The sequence below is a fragment of the Brassica oleracea genome, chromosome C1 (genome assembly GCF_000695525.1).
Source record: "Brassica oleracea var. oleracea cultivar TO1000 chromosome C1, BOL, whole genome shotgun sequence".
NCBI classification, from domain to species: domain Eukaryota; kingdom Viridiplantae; phylum Streptophyta; class Magnoliopsida; order Brassicales; family Brassicaceae; genus Brassica; species Brassica oleracea.
This window is the reverse complement of record NC_027748.1, coordinates 8,020,837-8,026,603: the sequence shown is the minus strand read 5'-3', so window position 1 is coordinate 8,026,603 and position 5,767 is coordinate 8,020,837. Positions and strand designations below refer to the sequence as shown.

General features: G+C 33.0%; 1 protein-coding gene across 1 annotated transcript in view; it reads right to left on the bottom strand.

The window, feature by feature from the left end:
* Window positions 1–2,410, bottom strand: part of LOC106330599 (protein PHLOEM PROTEIN 2-LIKE A2) — a gene marked incomplete in the record, with an annotated part of 12,786 nt that extends 10,376 nt beyond the window's left edge. Inside the window, 1 exon segment of the mRNA XM_013769042.1 lies at window positions 2,284–2,410.
* Window positions 2,411–5,767: the final 3,357 nt, after the last annotated feature.

Below are 5,767 nucleotides of genomic sequence, written 5' to 3'. Positions count from 1 at the left end.
TCTTAACCAACAGCCCGTAAACCGCATGACGGTTTACGCTTGGTCCGCAAGGAGAGATAAATGTCAAGTTTCCGCAGATAAATACGAAATTTTGAAGATAATTACGAAGATCGGAAAAAATGGAATATCTCCATTTTTATGCTATGGCGGCTTAAGGGCAGAAGAGAAAAGGCGTAAACCGACCTTGGAGCCAGTATATAAGGGGTCCTATGCGAGAGGCATAAGAAGGGAGAACTTTTAGAGCAAACTTAGCACTTAGAGCAATTAGGAAACTTTCCGTTTTTGTTATCTCAAGCTGCGACTCAACTAGGTTTTGCAGTCTTAGGTTGTTAGAACTAGGAATCTCGCCGACAGCTCTCGTGGCCAAGGCTTCTACCTTGTTGTAACGGTCATACGCGGATTTGGAATAAAACTCATTTTGCTCTCTTTTACGATTCCTTATTTCTTTTCGTCTTTGATTGCGTGTTCTGATTGCTTGGCGTGTGGTTTAACAGATATCCGGGACCTTTGGGAAATTAAGGGTTTCCTAACTTTCCTTATTTAAACGGAAATCGACAGTGTGAATTTCGGTTCTCACATGGATGTCAAGAATGCTTTTCTACAAGGAGAGCTAGAGGATGAGGTGTACATGAAACCACCTCCTGGTATGGAAGACATGGTCAAGGCAGGAAATGTTCTTAGGTTGAAGAAGGTAATCTATGGATTAAAACAGTCACCAAGAGCCTGGTATCACAAGTTGAGTACAACTCTAAATAGAAGAGGGTTTGTAAAGTCAGAAGCTGATCACACTCTATTCACTCTCACAAGCAAGCAAGGAATTGTGGTGATATTGATCTATGTGGATGATATCATCATCACTGGAAGCAACAAGGAAAGTATCATCTTTACGAAAGCTTTCCTTAAATCTAGCTTTGATATTAAAGATTTAGGTGAGCTAAAGTACTTTCTAGGGATAGAAATATGCCGTTCTAAAGAGGGGCTTTTCTTATCTCCAAGAAAGTACACACTTGATCTTTTAAATGAGGCAGGAAAGCTTGGAGGAAGAGTAGCCAATACACCACTTGAAGAAGGGTACAAAGTCTTGCATGAGGGGGAGTTTGAGGATCCTCCATTTGGCGATTTCAAGCTCTATAGAAGGATGGTTGGGAAGCTAATATATCTCACCATTACAAGACCAGACATCTGTTTTGCTGTGAATCAAGCTAGTCAACATATGCAAGCACCAAAGGTTCATCATTGGAATATGGTGGAAAGGATCATGAGATACCTAAGAGAGGCTCCTGGTCAAGGTGTTTGGATGGGTTGCAATAAGAGTACAGAGAAAGTGGGATATTGTGATGCAGATTGGGCTGGTGATAGAGTAGTCAGGAGGTCAACAATAGGCTATTTTACTTTCATCGGAGGCAACCTAGTCACATGGAAGAGCAAGAAGCAAAAGGTGGTATCATGTTCAAGTGCAGAGGCAGAATATAGGGCAATGAGGAAGCTAACTAGTGAACTCATTTGGATCAGGAACCTGCTAAGAGACTTGGGTATAGAAACAACAACACCAATCACAATGCATTGTGATAATGCATTGTGATAACCAGACAACTATCCACATAACATCAAACTCAGTATTCCATGAAAGGACTAAACACATTGAAGTTGACTGTCATAAGGTGAGACAAGCTGTGGAGCAGAAAATCATTTTACCCTGCTATACTAGAAGTGAAGATCAGTTAGCTGATATCTTCACCAAGGCAGCAAGCACTAAAGTCTGTGAGTTCATTCATCCAAAATTGGGACTCATAGACCTCTCATGCCACTGATATCTCCTTCATGAAGTGTTCTACTCTTTTTCCTTGACTTGGGTTTTCTCCCAAAGGGTTTTACCTAGTTGAGGTTTTGATGAGGGATACTTCATGGCTTCCAAGCTTGACTTGTTCCATATGGCCAAGCTTGAGGGGGAGTGTTGACATGAAGCAGAAACAAGCTGCCAGACTTGAGAAACAAGTTGCAAGACTTGAGAAGTTAGTTAGAGACTTATAAGGTTTTATAAGGCTTTATAAGGTATCTTATTGAAGAGAAGAAAAGAAAAAAAAGTCTCTTGAAGATATATTTTAAAACAATGAATATTGTATTATATTGTGTATGAGGCAACTTGCCTTTAAATGCTTGTACTCAAATCTACAATTAAATCAAGGAAAATATTTTCCTCATTCTCTTTCTCTTTCTCTCTCTCTCAAATTCAAACATTACTCTCTTTCTTGTTCATCCAGTTCTTCATTTTCTCTCGTTGTATATGTTTTCTTCTAGTTTTTAAGTTCATTTTTGTTCTTAATAACTATTATGCTGAGGTCTTTATAGACTCATACCTGACCTCAATGATACCATGTTTGTATATTAGTATTTCAAAAACCCAGCAATAGTTGAACTCTCTAGACTTATGTTACACTTGTACTAAACCTGATCAAGGTTCGTTATATATAATTTAATAAATATTGTTCGAAAGTTGAGTATATATAAACTAAACAACGTTTTACATCGCAAACCAAATTTTGGCTGGCTGGTAAAAAGAAACTGGCCGGTATATATTCCATTTCTTTGATGTCTTGTCAAACATGTATTCTTTATTCTTTTCATTCGATAGATTTGCTTTATTCTTCGATTATCACCACGAAAATTAAATTCCGAATAATTCTTCAGAAAAAGTGAGCCAGTGCATCATGGCACACTTAAAAAGAGAAATGAAGGACTCAACTAGAGACGTTAATATGGTAAAACCCAACCCATTTAAAGCCACCCATCTATGACCCATCCAATTTAGAACTCATATCCATTTAGACCCATTTAAAAATAGGTCTATTAAGGATATCCATTTAGAATCCGCGAAATTTACATGTACCCATTTAATTTAAGAGCAATTTTCCTAAATAGATTCATTTCAAGTTTTGGTCACAAAAATAGACCACAAAGAAGAAAAAAACAAAAAATGTTTCATTTAATAGGTAAAAGGACACTAATACCCTACATATATAAAATAAAAAATAAAATAAAAAAATTTAAAAAATTTAAAAAATTTAAAAAATTAAATTTTTTTTTATAGTTTTAGTTTATATGTTTTCAAATTCGAACTTTATTATAATTTTTTTTTTTTGAAATTTTTTTTTATTTAATTTTCAAATTTTCTTTTTGTAATTCGAAAATACTTTTTGAAACTATTTTTAATATTTATTTTTTATTTTATGAAATTTTAAACTTCAATCCCAAATCCCAACCCCTTAACTCTAAACCCTAAAGCTTGGATTAGTTAACCCTAGGGGTATAAATGTATATTTACCTCTATAATGAAACATTTTGGTCATTTTCCTCTTTATGATCTATTTTTGTGACCAAAACTTTTTTAATGCTATCCTATGGTATTTCTTTTTAACTTAATATAATTAATTAATTATTTTTTGTGAAAAAATGTGATTGTGTGTTTTTGACGAAAAACTCGATTTTACGGTTTATACGGAAACACACATTTTACGGTTTTGGCGGGAAAACTCGATTTTCGGTTTTGGCGGAAAAATTCATTTTATGGTTTTGGCGGGAAAACTCGTTTTCACGTTTTTGGCGGGAAAATTTGGTTTTACGGTTTTGGCTGGAAAAGTTGATTTTACGGTTTTGGCGGGAAAACTCGATTTTGTGATTTTGGCGGAAAAACTCGGTTTTACGGTTTTGGTGAGAAAAACTCGATTTTTGGTTTTGGCGGAAAAACTCGATTTTACGGTTTTGGCGGAAAAACTCGATTTTGTGATTTTGGTGGGAAGACTCGATTTTACGGTTTTGGCGGGAAAACTCGGTTTTCGGTTTTGGCGGAAAAACTCGATTTTACGGTTTTGGCGGAAAAACTCGATTTTCGATTTTGGAGGAAAAACTCGATTTTGTGATTTTGGTGGGAAGACTCGGTTTTACGGTTTTGGCGGAAAAACTTGATTTTCAGTTTTGACGGGAAAACTCGATTTTCAGATTTTGGCGAGAAAACTCGATTTTACGGTTTTGGCGGGAAAACTCGGTTTTCGATTTTGGCGGGAAAATTTTATTTTGCGTTTTTGGCGGAAAAACTCGGTTTTGCGTTTTTGGCGGAAAACTTGATTTTCGGTTTTGCGAAAAATTTTGATTTTACAGTTTTAGAGGGAAAAAAGTTTCATTAAAAAAGTTAACATGATTATTTATTAGTACAAAATATAAACATGATTAACGGTATATCATTTTTCGCGTGTTGAAACGGTAGCCCATTATTATTTTATTCATTCCAGAACTCATCAATTTTTACGTTGTTAGAAATGACTAGATTCTTTTTCCGCGTTACGCGCGGATTACATATCCTAAATTTGTTGATTTTCATTATGTATTATGAATGGTTTTATTTTCTATTTAGTTTTATTTTGGGTAGTTCTAATTCAATATCTTCCTACATTACTTTATTTTGTAAATGCTAATATAATTTAAAAATTTGTGATCAATGTAGAAAAGAACTTTGGTTGTTTTAAAAAAGAGTTATATTCTATGGAAGAATAAACATACTTAGTAAAACAATAATAATGCAATTGATATTCGTCTTCTTTTGAGTTGAAGTACTTAGTTTACTTCTTATGTAATTATGTGGAATAAATTATCATATTTTGTATTTTATTTCTTATACATGATCGGCAATAAAACGTAAATTCAGAGGGGATTATGGTTGATGTATTTTAATATATTTGAAAATCTAAATTAAATCTAGTATTATTGGTTCTACAATTTTAAGATTCATATCACAATCATGTCTTATTGATTTCATGATTTATAAATTCTAATTTAAATCAGGTGTTATCTAATCATATACGGATTTATTAATGGATTCAATTTCATATTTGAAATGTATTTTTATAGATTTATTTGGTAAAAATATAAAAACTAAAATCCGAAGAAAAACCCTCCGGATTTGTAAATACTAATTAAAATTTGTAGGTTAGATTTGAAAATATGTATAGTTTACTTGAATTTGTAAATACTATCTGTATTTCTAAAATCAGTTTAAATACATAAACCAATAACACCTCTAAATGATGATACTCTCATATGTAATATCAACTTTAAATAATAATTTAATAATATTATATTCAAAAACATATAAATTGTAATGAACGTATCTTGTTTTTTTTTTGAACTTTTACGTATCTTGTTGTTTATCATAACATTAGTTTTACATTTAAAGATAATGCATTCTGTGTTAACAGTATAATGTCTTTGAAATCTTATGAGTTATAACTCTTGTTTCGTTTGTTTTTTGTTTATTTCGAACATGTGGAAGTAGGAGTCATACCCAAACTGTTAAGACCTTTAATTTCTCTTCATGATGGAATCAAATTATATATTGATCATTTATATACGTTACAGACTTAAAAGTCTGTTTTCATTGTTTCCCCGAACTCTGAGAAGAATACTTCTTTTCTTCTCTTTTTTTACACTGATGGATGTTCCAACATACAAAAAAAAACAGATTTAGATGGCAAAATAAGACAGGCGACTCATGAATATACATGCGAACAATGTAAGAAGATTCTAGCTCCATTAAGCTTCGTTTAACCTTGAAGCATTCAGAAACTTCTGAGCATGCGAAGCCTTGTTTACCTGTTCGAGAACCAAAAATATGAATCAGAGGTAACATTATCCGAGACAAAAATATTGAAAAAAAGGATAAACAAAAATTACAACACTAAAAATCTTGACCACTATAATTCGATTAGTTGAGGGA